The sequence below is a fragment of the Phyllobates terribilis genome, unplaced genomic scaffold, assembly GCF_046119375.1.
Source record: "Phyllobates terribilis strain yellow unplaced genomic scaffold, ASM4611937v1 Scaffold_277__1_contigs__length_2500907, whole genome shotgun sequence".
Lineage (NCBI taxonomy): Eukaryota > Metazoa > Chordata > Amphibia > Anura > Dendrobatidae > Phyllobates > Phyllobates terribilis.
Genome location: NW_027363037.1, coordinates 465,191 through 482,868, shown reverse-complemented (window position 1 = coordinate 482,868; position 17,678 = coordinate 465,191). Strand labels below are relative to the sequence as shown.

The window sequence follows — 17,678 nt, the reverse complement described above, 5'->3', positions numbered from 1 at the left end:
TTTGGTTCAACTTCAGCAACTGTGCATTGCATTGCCATGTAATGTGATGCAATGCTATCTTTCTAGCTCTCCCTTTTTACTTCCTTTTGGATAAACAGACATATTAGGCAAGCATTTTGGAGCTTTCACCTAAATAACTACAGGTGGTGAGATAAGCTGCACAATATAATTGACCTTTCAGTATATTGTTGCACACACACCATCTATTTAGCAAATGCCCTTGTTATCAACAGCAGCCTTTTAAACTCACCTGAGCTAACAGGTATGTGCGCTGGTTACTCTGCTGCGCTTAAAATTTCTTTTTTGGTTTGCTACAATGCCTTTTCTGAAACGTTGTCTCCTTCTGCTGGAACACTGACTTCTTTCATTTAATGCCTGCAGACTATAAAAGAGAACCCAACCCAAAAAGTTTGGTTGATTAGTCTGTGGCATTCTGTTAAACTGTTGCTTATGGCGGTCTCTGTGAGCTTCTCAGCGACATTCAGCCAGCCAGGTATCCTGCCTGCAGTAGATGGAATGTGGCAATGGAACGCTGGCTGCGCGTGTCATAATAGGCTCTGAGCCTTTATATACCTGTGCACAGCAGCAGCCACCTTCAGTCTGCTGCTGGACAGCCAGCAGCAGCAGCAGCAGGAGAGGTATGTAATCAGGAGCCCTCCTGCTAAGGGTAGACAGCTGCTCGTTCCACCCCACCCCCCGCCTTAATTGGTTCTCCTCCCTTCCAACGGTGTTGAGGCGGGTGGGAACAGCAGGGGGTGAAGGTGCTGTGTTTAAAGAGGTGGAGTTATGCAGATCTAAAATGCGTGGATTGCAGCAGCAGCAAGCCGAAAAGTGCAGGCATGTAAGGGATCTAGAGGTTGACAACATGTCTTCTTAACGGGAGTCCAGGAGCTCATCTCCACAAATGGACTTTTCAGGATCCTTGGGTGGCTCCGTAGTTTGAAACCAATTCTGGTTATCGCTTCTCGGCCTTTTGGCTAAGATCAAGTGTAGTATCTGTTCTTATCAGTTTAATATCTGATACGTCCCCTATCTGGGGACCATATATTAAATGGATTTTTAGAACAGGGAGATGGAAAAAGAGCTTGCTCTGTCCACTCCACGCATTGACCTGGTATTGCAGTATCTCCAGGACCGGTGCACCCCTTCTTTAATGCAGTTTCTAAAATCAGAAAGAATTGAATTCAATGTTTTTTGTTCATTTTGCTTGTTTGTCGGATTTTGGGATGGACTCTTTGGCTTTGCTTTTCTTCTCCTCATTGGATTTTTCATGTTCAAAGTTGCAGAAGCCAGATTACAAGCTCATTTTGGTTCAACTTCAGCAACTGTGCATTGCATTGCCATGTAATGTGATGCAATGCTATCTTTCTAGCTCTCCCTTTTTACTTCCTTTTGGATAAACAGACATATTAGGCAAGCATTTTGGAGCTTTCACCTAAATAACTACAGGTGGTGAGATAAGCTGCACAATATAATTGACCTTTCAGTATATTGTTGCACACACACCATCTATTTAGCAAATGCCCTTGTTATCAACAGCAGCCTTTTAAACTCACCTGAGCTAACAGGTATGTGCGCTGGTTACTCTGCTGCGCTTAAAATTTCTTTTTTGGTTTGCTACAATGCCTTTTCTGAAACGTTGTCTCCTTCTGCTGGAACACTGACTTCTTTCATTTAATGCCTGCAGACTATAAAAGAGAACCCAACCCAAAAAGTTTGGTTGATTAGTCTGTGGCATTCTGTTAAACTGTTGCTTATGGCGGTCTCTGTGAGCTTCTCAGCGACATTCTGCCAGCCAGGTATCCTGCCTGCAGTAGATGGAATGTGGCAATGGAACGCTGGCTGCGCGTGTCATAATAGGCTCTGAGCCTTTATATACCTGTGCACAGCAGCAGCCACCTTCAGTCTGCTGCTGGACAGCCAGCAGCAGCAGCAGCAGGAGAGGTATGTAATCAGGAGCCCTCCTGCTAAGGGTAGACAGCTGCTCGTTCCACCCCACCCCCCGCCTTAATTGGTTCTCCTCCCTTCCAACGGTGTTGAGGCGGGTGGGAACAGCAGGGGGTGAAGGTGCTGTGTTTAAAGAGGTGGAGTTATGCAGATCTAAAACGCGTGGATTGCAGCAGCAGCAAGCCGAAAAGTGCAGGCATGTAAGGGATCTAGAGGTTGACAACATGTCTTCTTAACGGGAGTCCAGGAGCTCATCTCCACAAATGGACTTTTCAGGATCCTTGGGTGGCTCCGTAGTTTGAAACCAATTCTGGTTATCGCTTCTCGGCCTTTTGGCTAAGATCAAGTGTAGTATCTGTTCTTATCAGTTTAATATCTGATACGTCCCCTATCTGGGGACCATATATTAAATGGATTTTTAGAACAGGGAGATGGAAAAAGAGCTTGCTCTGTCCACTCCACGCATTGACCTGGTATTGCAGTATCTCCAGGACCGGTGCACCCCTTCTTTAATGCAGTTTCTAAAATCAGAAAGAATTGAATTCAATGTTTTTTGTTCATTTTGCTTGTTTGTCGGATTTTGGGATGGACTCTTTGGCTTTGCTTTTCTTCTCCTCATTGGATTTTTCATGTTCAAAGTTGCAGAAGCCAGATTACAAGCTCATTTTGGTTCAACTTCAGCAACTGTGCATTGCATTGCCATGTAATGTGATGCAATGCTATCTTTCTAGCTCTCCCTTTTTACTTCCTTTTGGATAAACAGACATATTAGGCAAGCATTTTGGAGCTTTCACCTAAATAACTACAGGTGGTGAGATAAGCTGCACAATATAATTGACCTTTCAGTATATTGTTGCACACACACCATCTATTTAGCAAATGCCCTTGTTATCAACAGCAGCCTTTTAAACTCACCTGAGCTAACAGGTATGTGCGCTGGTTACTCTGCTGCGCTTAAAATTTCTTTTTTGGTTTGCTACAATGCCTTTTCTGAAACGTTGTCTCCTTCTGCTGGAACACTGACTTCTTTCATTTAATGCCTGCAGACTATAAAAGAGAACCCAACCCAAAAAGTTTGGTTGATTAGTCTGTGGCATTCTGTTAAACTGTTGCTTATGGCGGTCTCTGTGAGCTTCTCAGCGACATTCAGCCAGCCAGGTATCCTGCCTGCAGTAGATGGAATGTGGCAATGGAACGCTGGCTGCGCGTGTCATAATAGGCTCTGAGCCTTTATATACCTGTGCACAGCAGCAGCCACCTTCAGTCTGCTGCTGGACAGCCAGCAGCAGCAGCAGCAGGAGAGGTATGTAATCAGGAGCCCTCCTGCTAAGGGTAGACAGCTGCTCGTTCCACCCCACCCCCCGCCTTAATTGGTTCTCCTCCCTTCCAACGGTGTTGAGGCGGGTGGGAACAGCAGGGGGTGAAGGTGCTGTGTTTAAAGAGGTGGAGTTATGCAGATCTAAAACGCGTGGATTGCAGCAGCAGCAAGCCGAAAAGTGCAGGCATGTAAGGGATCTAGAGGTTGACAACATGTCTTCTTAACGGGAGTCCAGGAGCTCATCTCCACAAATGGACTTTTCAGGATCCTTGGGTGGCTCCGTAGTTTGAAACCAATTCTGGTTATCGCTTCTCGGCCTTTTGGCTAAGATCAAGTGTAGTATCTGTTCTTATCAGTTTAATATCTGATACGTCCCCTATCTGGGGACCATATATTAAATGGATTTTTAGAACAGGGAGATGGAAAAAGAGCTTGCTCTGTCCACTCCACGCATTGACCTGGTATTGCAGTATCTCCAGGACCGGTGCACCCCTTCTTTAATGCAGTTTCTAAAATCAGAAAGAATTGAATTCAATGTTTTTTGTTCATTTTGCTTGTTTGTCGGATTTTGGGATGGACTCTTTGGCTTTGATTTTCTTCTCCTCATTGGATTTTTCATGTTCAAAGTTGCAGAAGCCAGATTACAAGCTCATTTTGGTTCAACTTCAGCAACTGTGCATTGCATTGCCATGTAATGTGATGCAATGCTATCTTTCTAGCTCTCCCTTTTTACTTCCTTTTGGATAAACAGACATATTAGGCAAGCATTTTGGAGCTTTCACCTAAATAACTACAGGTGGTGAGATAAGCTGCACAATATAATTGACCTTTCAGTATATTGTTGCACACACACCATCTATTTAGCAAATGCCCTTGTTATCAACAGCAGCCTTTTAAACTCACCTGAGCTAACAGGTATGTGCGCTGGTTACTCTGCTGCGCTTAAAATTTCTTTTTTGGTTTGCTACAATGCCTTTTCTGAAACGTTGTCTCCTTCTGCTGGAACACTGACTTCTTTCATTTAATGCCTGCAGACTATAAAAGAGAACCCAACCCAAAAAGTTTGGTTGATTAGTCTGTGGCATTCTGTTAAACTGTTGCTTATGGCGGTCTCTGTGAGCTTCTCAGCGACATTCAGCCAGCCAGGTATCCTGCCTGCAGTAGATGGAATGTGGCAATGGAACGATGGCTGCGCGTGTCATAATAGGCTCTGAGCCTTTATATACCTGTGCACAGCAGCAGCCACCTTCAGTCTGCTGCTGGACAGCCAGCAGCAGCAGCAGCAGGAGACGTATGTAATCAGGAGCCCTCCTGCTAAGGGTAGACAGCTGCTCGTTCCACCCCACCCCCCGCCTTAATTGGTTCTCCTCCCTTCCAACGGTGTTGAGGCGGGTGGGAACAGCAGGGGGTGAAGGTGCTGTGTTTAAAGAGGTGGAGTTATGCAGATCTAAAACGCGTGGATTGCAGCAGCAGCAAGCCGAAAAGTGCAGGCATGTAAGGGATCTAGACGTTGACAACATGTCTTCTTAACGGGAGTCCAGGAGCTCATCTCCACAAATGGACTTTTCAGGATCCTTGAGTGGCTCCGTAGTTTGAAACCAATTCTGGTTATCGCTTCTCGGCCTTTTGGCTAAGATCAAGTGTAGTATCTGTTCTTATCAGTTTAATATCTGATACGTCCCCTATCTGGGGACCATATATTAAATGGATTTTTAGAACAGGGAGATGGAAAAAGAGCTTGCTCTGTCCACTCCACGCATTGACCTGGTATTGCAGTATCTCCAGGACCGGTGCACCCCTTCTTTAATGCAGTTTCTAAAATCAGAAAGAATTGAATTCAATGTTTTTTGTTCATTTTGCTTGTTTGTCGGATTTGGGGATGGACTCTTTGGCTTTGCTTTTCTTCTCCTCATTGGATTTTTCATGTTCAAAGTTGCAGAAGCCAGATTACAAGCTCATTTTGGTTCAACTTCAGCAACTGTGCATTGCATTGCCATGTAATGTGATGCAATGCTATCTTTCTAGCTCTCCCTTTTTACTTCCTTTTGGATAAACAGACATATTAGGCAAGCATTTTGGAGCTTTCACCTAAATAACTACAGGTGGTGAGATAAGCTGCACAATATAATTGACCTTTCAGTATATTGTTGCACACACACCATCTATTTAGCAAATGCCCTTGTTATCAACAGCAGCCTTTTAAACTCACCTGAGCTAACAGGTATGTGCGCTGGTTACTCTGCTGCGCTTAAAATTTCTTTTTTGGTTTGCTACAATGCCTTTTCTGAAACGTTGTCTCCTTCTGCTGGAACACTGACTTCTTTCATTTAATGCCTGCAGACTATAAAAGAGAACCCAACCCAAAAAGTTTGGTTGATTAGTCTGTGGCATTCTGTTAAACTGTTGCTTATGGCGGTCTCTGTGAGCTTCTCAGCGACATTCAGCCAGCCAGGTATCCTGCCTGCAGTAGATGGAATGTGGCAATGGAACGCTGGCTGCGCGTGTCATAATAGGCTCTGAGCCTTTATATACCTGTGCACAGCAGCAGCCACCTTCAGTCTGCTGCTGGACAGCCAGCAGCAGCAGCAGCAGGAGAGGTATGTAATCAGGAGCCCTCCTGCTAAGGGTAGACAGCTGCTCGTTCCACCCCACCCCCCGCCTTAATTGGTTCTCCTCCCTTCCAACGGTGTTGAGGCGGGTGGGAACAGCAGGGGGTGAAGGTGCTGTGTTTAAAGAGGTGGAGTTATGCAGATCTAAAACGCGTGGATTGCAGCAGCAGCAAGCCGAAAAGTGCAGGCATGTAAGGGATCTAGAGGTTGACAACATGTCTTCTTAACGGGAGTCCAGGAGCTCATCTCCACAAATGGACTTTTCAGGATCCTTGGGTGGCTCCGTAGTTTGAAACCAATTCTGGTTATCGCTTCTTGGCCTTTTGGCTGAGACCAAGTGCTTCACAGCAGGAGGTTTCAGTTGAAGGGCACTCAGGTACCCCTCTCCTTGGCCTGGCAGGATCGTCCACTTCGGTGGGCTTCACCTGCCTGCTGCTATTAGGGAGAGGGATTAGTCCTAGGGTAACGGGCAGCGATCCCCCAGCCTTCAGGTGCTTTATCTCAAAGCTCTGAAGGCGCAGATTGCAGGCGGTTGCAATTTGCATTTTGTTGCGCCATACCATGGAGGTTGACCCCAACCTCGTGCCTCTATATGCGAGGCTTAAGAACACCATAAGGGTCCGCTTTACGGCTGGTGGTTGCGATATGCGGAATCTGGGATATGTAGTCCAGGACGTGCTTGAGAAACTGCTCCACGTCAGAACCAACGAAATCCTTTCTATCCAGGATTATCCTCGACGTGGAGATTATGATGTAACCTTTACTGGCGAAGGTATTTTCAAAGATGTTTTGTCCAGAGTTAAGTCGGTAGAAAATAGCCCTGGTCTAAAAGGGATTCAGATCATCGAGCACGTCCTGGATGAGGTAAAGATGGTGGTTGTGAAAATCTTCTCACCCTTCATAACAGCACCAGAGGTTATTTCCTTTTTGTCAGTTTATTTTAAAAGTGTGAAATTGATTGGGAAAGTGTTGAATGAGTTTAACATCTGGACCTCAAAATGGAAGTTTTTAGTAAAATGTGAAAGAGACCCTAAATTCCCTGGAGGTGTGAGACTTCCTCCAGCTCGATTTAAAATAGGGCAAACTAATGGGGATTTTTTTTTCTCAGGAATGCCACTTTTCTGTAGGTATTGTGGTCTCTATGGGCACTCTAAGGATAGTTGTGGTGCCACTTGTAGAAATTGTGCCAGTACTGAACATGACACAAAGGAGTGCCCAAATGAAAAAAAATGCTCTTTTTGTCGGACACCTGGTCATTTCTATTTTTCTTGCCCTCACAGGTTCAGAGAGGATGAACAAAAACAAAAGGAGAAGTCCAAGACATCCGGGAATGGACGGGCCAATCAGACCACCCCTCAGGAGGAGGAACAGCAACCTGGAGCCTCGGGAGGTGATAAGGGCGCTTCGACTAGTAACAATCCCTCCGAGTCAATGACAGGTAACTCACAGGAGCCCAGGAGCTGGCTGAAAGACCATAAGGAGGCTAAAAGGAAGGCTGAGAAAGATCATAAAGGGGCGGTCGGTAAGGCCAAAAAAGAACGCCAAAAGGCTGACACCGAGCCCAAAATTCCCACTGGGTCTCACGAGAGCGAGGGCGGTACGTGGCATTTGGTGAGGTCTCATAATAAGAAAAAGAATGGTTCCGTGGAGGTGGCTAATAGGGAGGAGATGGATACATCCCCTCACGGGGGTGTAGACTCTGGAATCCCGAGGTCCCGGGGCTCTGCTGCCCCAGGTGGGGCCCCGAACCTGGCTGCCTCCGGGGACTCTGAGGCTCCGCCATGTGCGCAGCCTGCCCCTGTGTTACGACCCTCTGCGGGTCAGCAGGGGAGTGCGGAGCCTCTCGGAGACCCACCTGACGAGGACCTAAATGGTCAGCCTATGGAGACCCAGTGTAACCTTTCTCACAATATCCTTCCGAGCTACACCCCAGTAGCGTCGGGTCTTAATTTAAGTGAATGTTCCTTCTCCGATGATGAAGACTCTTTGATAACGGTGGATTCAGAAGAGGGCGTTGGTGAAAGTCCAAGTGGTCTGATCCGTCCATCGGATAGGTAAAGTCCAGTTTTTGTTTCTTCCTAACCATTTGTTATGATGGCTGACATTAGTGGTGTTTCCCTCAATGTGAGAGGCATAGGATCCAAGACCAGAAGAGCTACTGTTTTACATTTTTTAACCTGTTTTACAGCTTCTGTTTTCTTTTTACAAGAATGTCATATCCCTCATAAGATTTCTTACAAAAAATATAAGGAAGAGTGGAAACATGGTCCATCGGTCTGGTCTGGATCAAATGCAACCGGATCAGCCGGGGTAGCTATACTTTTTAAGGGAAATGTGTCTATTGATTTTATCCAAGATATTTTACCGGGTCGTATTCTTTTAGTTAAGGCTTTTATTGATGGGACAAGATGGCAGTTTTTAAATTTTTATGGGTCACCTGATAAAAATGAAAGGGCTGATATGCTGGAAATTTTACCTTTATTTATTAACATTTCTGAACCTTTTATCCTGGCAGGTGATTTTAATTGTATTTTAAAAGGCGAAAGCCGACGCTCCGGTTCCGTGAGTAGAAATTATGACAAAACGTCTGGAATGTTAAGCAATATTATAAATGATTGTAAATTAACTGATGTGTATAAAGAATGTAACAAGGATAGCCCTATAGACGCTGGTTTCACCTGGAGCAATTCTACATGTAGCTCCAGGATAGATTTTGTTTTAGGTTCAGAAAAAATACTGCCAGTGAAATGTGAAGTTTTAACTAATATTCTCTCAGATCACAAGGTTTTATCTTTTAGAGTGAGGATTAATGGAAAGAAGAAATGTGGTAAGAAATCTTGGAAATTGAATGTGTCCCTTTTAAAAGATCCACAAATTTTATCGGATTTTATTGAGTTTTATGTAAACTGTAGAAAAAGGAAAAACCCCAATATTTCTTTTAGCTCCTGGTGGGATAGAATGAAAATAAACATTAAAGATTTCTTTATAAAGAAAAGCATACAAAAAGCTAAAGAAAAGTTTGAGATCTATAATTTTCTTAATATCAGGTTACAGACATTGTACAAATTCAAAGACAATGGTCTGGATGTAGGTAATGATATATTGAGTCTTAAAGGAGAAATTTCAAAGTGGTTGGAACAAAAAGGAAAAGAACTGATTTTTCGTTCAAAGGTAAAACACGTAGAAGAGGATGAGACTTGTTCCAGGTATTTTTTTAAGAAAAACAAACAGGCGAAAACAATAATTGATAACATAGAAGGAGATAATAATATCAACGTTATATTGGATAAGGTAAATGTCTATTTTAATGATCTTTTTAATGTAAAAACTGTAGACCATGATTTAATACACACTTTCCTGGGGGAGATCAAGTCCACCCTAGATGCTGATGCCCAAAGTTTTTTATCCCAACCTCTATGTGAGGAAGAGATTTTAGAAACCATGAAGAGTTTTAAAAATGGTAAAGTGCCCGGCCCTGATGGTATCCCCATAGAGTTTTATATAAGTTTTTATGATATTTTAAAAGATGATTTGTTTAATTTGTTTTCCGAAGTTTTTAATAATAAGGTTTTACTCAACTCATGGAAGAAAGGTGAGGTATCACTACTATACAAAAAAGGTGACAAAACGGATCTTAAAAACTGGAGGCCGATAACTCTTTTAAATAGTGATTACAAAATTATGGCTAAGATCTGTGCAAATCGGTTGAAAAAGGTGATACATAAAGTAATTCATGCAAATCAGGTATGCGGGGTACCTGGGCGTAGTATCTGGGACAATTTAAACCTGGTGAAAGATTGTATTGAAGATGTAAAAACCAGAAAGACAAAGATGTCAATCCTAGCGGTGGATTTTGAGAAAGCTTTTGACCGCGTGTCTCATTTTTATCTTTTTAAAGTTTTAGAAAAAATGGGCATTCCGGGTGGGTTTTTATTGTCTCTTAAAGCTTTTTATAATGATTGTACGAGTAAGATTTTAGTTAATGGTTTTAAAACAAAAGAGGTAGTTTTAAAATCAGGGGTGAAGCAGGGTTGCCCTTTGTCCCCCCTGCTTTTTATATGTGCTATAGAACCCCTTTTATGTACAATACGCCGGGATAAGCAAATATGTGGAGTACCCTTACCCGGAGGGAACGGTCTACAAGTTAAAGTTGTAAGCTATATGGATGATGTAGCAGTGTTTGGATGTGATGTACCTTCAATACAAAAAACGATAAGCCAAATTCAGTCTTTTTGTACAGTTTCCGGTTTTAAAATTAATCTTACTAAATGTAATATTTTAAATGTCGGGGGGATGAGTTTACATGATGTACCAATTGAAGTTACAGATTCCATTACTATTTTAGGTGTTTCTTTTAATGAATCTAATAATGGTTTTAATAGCTGGGATGCGGCAGCACAGAAAATTAATCAGAAAATCTGCATGTGGAATATGAGAAAGCTGTCAATGGAAGGTAAAGTTCTGATTGTAAAAATGGTGATATTACCTATCCTGTTATATCTTAGTTTGGTGTTCCCCCCTCCTACAAATTTGTTGAAACGAATTACAAAAGTATGTTTTACCTTTTTTTGGGGCTCAAAAATGGAGAAACTCAAAAGAGAAATTGTGACAAAGCCAAAGGTTAAAGGTGGGAAAGATTTCCCTGTTTTAGATAAGTTTCTTTTAATACATTTTTTCTGTTTCTGTTTTAAAACCCTTTTTAAAGATAATTACCTTTCCTATTTTATGCGTTTTAACACTGGTTTTCTCATGAGAAGGTTTGGTTGGTTTGAAACGGTTTTATCCTTTCCTTATGCTTTTAACCTACCTGCACATTATGAGATTTTAAAGAAAATTATTCTTGATTTTAATTTGAATAAGAAACAGACAGGGGATCTATGTAACAGCAAGACACTACTCAAACAAATTAGTACTGATGTGACGTTGTGTGATATTGAACGTTATGATGATGACAAAACTGTACACATATGGAAAATGATTAACGCCCCTTATCTTTTTAATGTACAGAAAGACATGTCTTGGAGCTGCGCACACCACTGTCTTCCTTGCCGGGCATTCCAGTACAGAAGAGGTTTTGTGAGGTCTGCCATCTGCCCAAGAGAAGGTTGTCAAGAAGAAGAGACAGTGAAGCATCTTTTATGGACTTGTGCTTTTGCTAAAGAGTTCTGGAGAAGATTAATCCCCCTGCTGGAGAAAATGGTGGACCTCAAGGACTTTAATTTTGCATCAGTGTTATATGGTCTTCTGGAATGCCCAACAATGGACCAAAAAATAATGGCGTGGAAGATAGTGAATTGTGCCAAGATAGCGCTCTGGAATGCTAGAAATATTGCTGTTTTTAAACATGAAATGTTACCAGTAGATGATGTTTTAGCCTTTTGTAAAAGTGAAATGTACATATACTATTTATTGGACAGGAAAAAGAATGTAACGTTGGCAGGCAAATGGCTTTTTAACCTATGGAATATTTGAAGTCTTGTAAAATTTGCTGTGATGGAATTTTTATTTTTCTTTGAAGTCCCGAAAGTGTAATGTGGATGTAATGGTTTTATTTCTGTAATTTGTTAAATTTTAAATAAACGGTTTTTATCCCCATGTGGGGGATAGCCAAATTAAAAAAAAAAAATCTGTTCTTATCAGTTTAATATCTGATACGTCCCCTATCTGGGGACCATATATTAAATGGATTTTTAGAACAGGGAGATGGAAAAAGAGCTTGCTCTGTCCACTCCACGCATTGACCTGGTATTGCAGTATCTCCAGGACCGGTGCACCCCTTCTTTAATGCAGTTTCTAAAATCAGAAAGAATTGAATTCAATGTTTTTTGTTCATTTTGCTTGTTTGTCGGATTTTGGGATGGACTCTTTGGCTTTGCTTTTCTTCTCCTCATTGGATTTTTCATGTTCAAAGTTGCAGAAGCCAGATTACAAGCTCATTTTGGTTCAACTTCAGCAACTGTGCATTGCATTGCCATGTAATGTGATGCAATGCTATCTTTCTAGCTCTCCCTTTTTACTTCCTTTTGGATAAACAGACATATTAGGCAAGCATTTTGGAGCTTTCACCTAAATAACTACAGGTGGTGAGATAAGCTGCACAATATAATTGACCTTTCAGTATATTGTTGCACACACACCATCTATTTAGCAAATGCCCTTGTTATCAACAGCAGCCTTTTAAACTCACCTGAGCTAACAGGTATGTGCGCTGGTTACTCTGCTGCGCTTAAAATTTCTTTTTTGGTTTGCTACAATGCCTTTTCTGAAACGTTGTCTCCTTCTGCTGGAACACTGACTTCTTTCATTTAATGCCTGCAGACTATAAAAGAGAACCCAACCCAAAAAGTTTGGTTGATTAGTCTGTGGCATTCTGTTAAACTGTTGCTTATGGCGGTCTCTGTGAGCTTCTCAGCGACATTCAGCCAGCCAGGTATCCTGCCTGCAGTAGATGGAATGTGGCAATGGAACGCTGGCTGCGCGTGTCATAATAGGCTCTGAGCCTTTATATACCTGTGCACAGCAGCAGCCACCTTCAGTCTGCTGCTGGACAGCCAGCAGCAGCAGCAGCAGGAGAGGTATGTAATCAGGAGCCCTCCTGCTAAGGGTAGACAGCTGCTCGTTCCACCCCACCCCCCGCCTTAATTGGTTCTCCTCCCTTCCAACGGTGTTGAGGCGGGTGGGAACAGCAGGGGGTGAAGGTGCTGTATTTAAAGAGGTGGAGTTATGCAGATCTAAAACGCGTGGATTGCAGCAGCAGCAAGCCGAAAAGTGCAGGCATGTAAGGGATCTAGAGGTTGACAACATGTCTTCTTAACGGGAGTCCAGGAGCTCATCTCCACAAATGGACTTTTCAGGATCCTTGGGTGGCTCCGTAGTTTGAAACCAATTCTGGTTATCGCTTCTCGGCCTTTTGGCTAAGATCAAGTGTAGTATCTGTTCTTATCAGTTTAATATCTGATACGTCCCCTATCTGGGGACCATATATTAAATGGATTTTTAGAACAGGGAGATGGAAAAAGAGCTTGCTCTGTCCACTCCACGCATTGACCTGGTATTGCAGTATCTCCAGGACCGGTGCACCCCTTCTTTAATGCAGTTTCTAAAATCAGAAAGAATTGAATTCAATGTTTTTTGTTCATTTTGCTTGTTTGTCGGATTTGGGGATGGACTCTTTGGCTTTGCTTTTCTTCTCCTCATTGGATTTTTCATGTTCAAAGTTGCAGAAGCCAGATTACAAGCTCATTTTGGTTCAACTTCAGCAACTGTGCATTGCATTGCCATGTAATGTGATGCAATGCTATCTTTCTAGCTCTCCCTTTTTACTTCCTTTTGGATAAACAGACATATTAGGCAAGCATTTTGGAGCTTTCACCTAAATAACTACAGGTGGTGAGATAAGCTGCACAATATAATTGACCTTTCAGTATATTGTTGCACACACACCATCTATTTAGCAAATGCCCTTGTTATCAACAGCAGCCTTTTAAACTCACCTGAGCTAACAGGTATGTGCGCTGGTTACTCTGCTGCGCTTAAAATTTCTTTTTTGGTTTGCTACAATGCCTTTTCTGAAACGTTGTCTCCTTCTGCTGGAACACTGACTTCTTTCATTTAATGCCTGCAGACTATAAAAGAGAACCCAACCCAAAAAGTTTGGTTGATTAGTCTGTGGCATTCTGTTAAACTGTTGCTTATGGCGGTCTCTGTGAGCTTCTCAGCGACATTCAGCCAGCCAGGTATCCTGCCTGCAGTAGATGGAATGTGGCAATGGAACGCTGGCTGCGCGTGTCATAATAGGCTCTGAGCCTTTATATACCTGTGCACAGCAGCAGCCACCTTCAGTCTGCTGCTGGACAGCCAGCAGCAGCAGCAGCAGGAGAGGTATGTAATCAGGAGCCCTCCTGCTAAGGGTAGACAGCTGCTCGTTCCACCCCACCCCCCGCCTTAATTGGTTCTCCTCCCTTCTAACGGTGTTGAGGCGGGTGGGAACAGCAGGGGGTGAAGGTGCTGTGTTTAAAGAGGTGGAGTTATGCAGATCTAAAACGCGTGGATTGCAGCAGCAGCAAGCCGAAAAGTGCAGGCATGTAAGGGATCTAGAGGTTGACAACATGTCTTCTTAACGGGAGTCCAGGAGCTCATCTCCACAAATGGACTTTTCAGGATCCTTGGGTGGCTCCGTAGTTTGAAACCAATTCTGGTTATCGCTTCTCGGCCTTTTGGCTAAGATCAAGTGTAGTATCTGTTCTTATCAGTTTAATATCTGATACGTCCCCTATCTGGGGACCATATATTAAATGGATTTTTAGAACAGGGAGATGGAAAAAGAGCTTGCTCTGTCCACTCCACGCATTGACCTGGTATTGCAGTATCTCCAGGACCGGTGCACCCCTTCTTTAATGCAGTTTCTAAAATCAGAAAGAATTGAATTCAATGTTTTTTGTTCATTTTGCTTGTTTGTCGGATTTTGGGATGGACTCTTTGGCTTTGCTTTTCTTCTCCTCATTGGATTTTTCATGTTCAAAGTTGCAGAAGCCAGATTACAAGCTCATTTTGGTTCAACTTCAGCAACTGTGCATTGCATTGCCATGTAATGTGATGCAATGCTATCTTTCTAGCTCTCCCTTTTTACTTCCTTTTGGATAAACAGACATATTAGGCAAGCATTTTGGAGCTTTCACCTAAATAACTACAGGTGGTGAGATAAGCTGCACAATATAATTGACCTTTCAGTATATTGTTGCACACACACCATCTATTTAGCAAATGCCCTTGTTATCAACAGCAGCCTTTTAAACTCACCTGAGCTAACAGGTATGTGCGCTGGTTACTCTGCTGCGCTTAAAATTTCTTTTTTGGTTTGCTACAATGCCTTTTCTGAAACGTTGTCTCCTTCTGCTGGAACACTGACTTCTTTCATTTAATGCCTGCAGACTATAAAAGAGAACCCAACCCAAAAAGTTTGGTTGATTAGTCTGTGGCATTCTGTTAAACTGTTGCTTATGGCGGTCTCTGTGAGCTTCTCAGCGACATTCAGCCAGCCAGGTATCCTGCCTGCAGTAGATGGAATGTGGCAATGGAACGCTGGCTGCGCGTGTCATAATAGGCTCTGAGCCTTTATATACCTGTGCACAGCAGCAGCCACCTTCAGTCTGCTGCTGGACAGCCAGCAGCAGCAGCAGCAGGAGAGGTATGTAATCAGGAGCCCTCCTGCTAAGGGTAGACAGCTGCTCGTTCCACCCCACCCCCCGCCTTAATTGGTTCTCCTCCCTTCCAACGGTGTTGAGGCGGGTGGGAACAGCAGGGGGTGAAGGTGCAGTGTTTAAAGAGGTGGAGTTATGCAGATCTAAAACGCGTGGATTGCAGCAGCAGCAAGCCGAAAAGTGCAGGCATGTAAGGGATCTAGAGGTTGACAACATGTCTTCTTAACGGGAGTCCAGGAGCTCATCTCCACAAATGGACTTTTCAGGATCCTTGGGTGGCTCCGTAGTTTGAAACCAATTCTGGTTATCGCTTCTCGGCCTTTTGGCTAAGATCAAGTGTAGTATCTGTTCTTATCAGTTTAATATCTGATACGTCCCCTATCTGGGGACCATATATTAAATGGATTTTTAGAACAGGGAGATGGAAAAAGAGCTTGCTCTGTCCACTCCACGCATTGACCTGGTATTGCAGTATCTCCAGGACCGGTGCACCCCTTCTTTAATGCAGTTTCTAAAATCAGAAAGAATTGAATTCAATGTTTTTTGTTCATTTTGCTTGTTTGTCGGATTTTGGGATGGACTCTTTGGCTTTGCTTTTCTTCTCCTCATTGGATTTTTCATGTTCAAAGTTGCAGAAGCCAGATTACAAGCTCATTTTGGTTCAACTTCAGCAACTGTGCATTGCATTGCCATGTAATGTGATGCAATGCTATCTTTCTAGCTCTCCCTTTTTACTTCCTTTTGGATAAACAGACATATTAGGCAAGCATTTTGGAGCTTTCACCTAAATAACTACAGGTGGTGAGATAAGCTGCACAATATAATTGACCTTTCAGTATATTGTTGCACACACACCATCTATTTAGCAAATGCCCTTGTTATCAACAGCAGCCTTTTAAACTCACCTGAGCTAACAGGTATGTGCGCTGGTTACTCTGCTGCGCTTAAAATTTCTTTTTTGGTTTGCTATAATGCCTTTTCTGAAACGTTGTCTCCTTCTGCTGGAACACTGACTTCTTTCATTTAATGCCTGCAGACTATAAAAGAGAACCCAACCCAAAAAGTTTGGTTGATTAGTCTGTGGCATTCTGTTAAACTGTTGCTTATGGCGGTCTCTGTGAGCTTCTCAGCGACATTCAGCCAGCCAGGTATCCTGCCTGCAGTAGATGGAATGTGGCAATGGAACGCTGGCTGCGCGTGTCATAATAGGCTCTGAGCCTTTATATACCTGTGCACAGCAGCAGCCACCTTCAGTCTGCTGCTGGACAGCCAGCAGCAGCAGCAGCAGGAGAGGTATGTAATCAGGAGCCCTCCTGCTAAGGGTAGACAGCTGCTCGTTCCACCCCACCCCCCGCCTTAATTGGTTCTCCTCCCTTCCAACGGTGTTGAGGTGGGTGGGAACAGCAGGGGGTGAAGGTGCTGTGTTTAAAGAGGTGGAGTTATGCAGATCTAAAACGCGTGGATTGCAGCAGCAGCAAGCCGAAAAGTGCAGGCATGTAAGGGATCTAGAGGTTGACAACATGTCTTCTTAACGGGAGTCCAGGAGCTCATCTCCACAAATGGACTTTTCAGGATCCTTGGGTGGCTCCGTAGTTTGAAACCAATTCTGGTTATCGCTTCTCGGCCTTTTGGCTAAGATCAAGTGTAGTATCTGTTCTTATCAGTTTAATATCTGATACGTCCCCTATCTGGGGACCATATATTAAATGGATTTTTAGAACAGGGAGATGGAAAAAGAGCTTGCTCTGTCCACTCCACGCATTGACCTGGTATTGCAGTATCTCCAGGACCGGTGCACCCCTTCTTTAATGCAGTTTCTAAAATCAGAAAGAATTGAATTCAATGTTTTTTGTTCATTTTGCTTGTTTGTCGGATTTTGGGATGGACTCTTTGGCTTTGCTTTTCTTCTCCTCATTGGATTTTTCATGTTCAAAGTTGCAGAAGCCAGATTACAAGCTCATTTTGGTTCAACTTCAGCAACTGTGCATTGCATTGCCATGTAATGTGATGCAATGCTATCTTTCTAGCTCTCCCTTTTTACTTCCTTTTGGATAAACAGACATATTAGGCAAGCATTTTGGAGCTTTCACCTAAATAACTACAGGTGGTGAGATAAGCTGCACAATATAATTGACCTTTCAGTATATTGTTGCACACACACCATCTATTTAGCAAATGCCCTTGTTATCAACAGCAGCCTTTTAAACTCACCTGAGCTAACAGGTATGTGCGCTGGTTACTCTGCTGCGCTTAAAATTTCTTTTTTGGTTTGCTACAATGCCTTTTCTGAAACGTTGTCTCCTTCTGCTGGAACACTGACTTCTTTCATTTAATGCCTGCAGACTATAAAAGAGAACCCAACCCAAAAAGTTTGGTTGATTAGTCTGTGGCATTCTGTTAAACTGTTGCTTATGGCGGTCTCTGTGAGCTTCTCAGCGACATTCAGCCAGCCAGGTATCCTGCCTGCAGTAGATGGAATGTGGCAATGGAACGCTGGCTGCGCGTGTCATAATAGGCTCTGAGCCTTTATATACCTGTGCACAGCAGCAGCCACCTTCAGTCTGCTGCTGGACAGCCAGCAGCAGCAGCAGCAGGAGAGGTATG

General features: G+C 43.2%; 9 non-coding genes across 9 annotated transcripts; all 9 read left to right on the top strand.

Moving 5' to 3' along the window:
* The first annotated feature begins 957 nt into the window (after positions 1 to 957).
* LOC141219835 (U2 spliceosomal RNA) lies at positions 958 to 1,148 on the top strand. Its single transcript, XR_012288213.1, has one exon. It is a non-coding gene; the product is annotated as a U2 spliceosomal RNA (small nuclear RNA).
* A 1,115-nt stretch (positions 1,149 to 2,263) lies between these two features.
* LOC141219834 (U2 spliceosomal RNA) lies at positions 2,264 to 2,454 on the top strand. Its single transcript, XR_012288212.1, has one exon. It is a non-coding gene; the product is annotated as a U2 spliceosomal RNA (small nuclear RNA).
* Positions 2,455 to 3,569: 1,115 nt separating this feature from the next.
* Positions 3,570 to 3,760, top strand: LOC141219833 (U2 spliceosomal RNA). The gene has a single exon (XR_012288211.1). It is a non-coding gene; the product is annotated as a U2 spliceosomal RNA (small nuclear RNA).
* A 1,115-nt stretch (positions 3,761 to 4,875) lies between these two features.
* LOC141219832 (U2 spliceosomal RNA) lies at positions 4,876 to 5,066 on the top strand. The gene has a single exon (XR_012288210.1). It is a non-coding gene; the product is annotated as a U2 spliceosomal RNA (small nuclear RNA).
* A 6,387-nt stretch (positions 5,067 to 11,453) lies between these two features.
* LOC141219667 (U2 spliceosomal RNA) lies at positions 11,454 to 11,653 on the top strand. Its single transcript, XR_012288112.1, has one exon. It is a non-coding gene; the product is annotated as a U2 spliceosomal RNA (small nuclear RNA).
* A 1,115-nt stretch (positions 11,654 to 12,768) lies between these two features.
* LOC141219831 (U2 spliceosomal RNA) lies at positions 12,769 to 12,959 on the top strand. Its single transcript, XR_012288209.1, has one exon. It is a non-coding gene; the product is annotated as a U2 spliceosomal RNA (small nuclear RNA).
* Positions 12,960 to 14,074: 1,115 nt separating this feature from the next.
* LOC141219830 (U2 spliceosomal RNA) lies at positions 14,075 to 14,265 on the top strand. Its single transcript, XR_012288208.1, has one exon. It is a non-coding gene; the product is annotated as a U2 spliceosomal RNA (small nuclear RNA).
* A 1,115-nt stretch (positions 14,266 to 15,380) lies between these two features.
* LOC141219829 (U2 spliceosomal RNA) lies at positions 15,381 to 15,571 on the top strand. Its single transcript, XR_012288207.1, has one exon. It is a non-coding gene; the product is annotated as a U2 spliceosomal RNA (small nuclear RNA).
* Positions 15,572 to 16,686: 1,115 nt separating this feature from the next.
* Positions 16,687 to 16,877, top strand: LOC141219828 (U2 spliceosomal RNA). The gene has a single exon (XR_012288206.1). It is a non-coding gene; the product is annotated as a U2 spliceosomal RNA (small nuclear RNA).
* Positions 16,878 to 17,678: the final 801 nt, after the last annotated feature.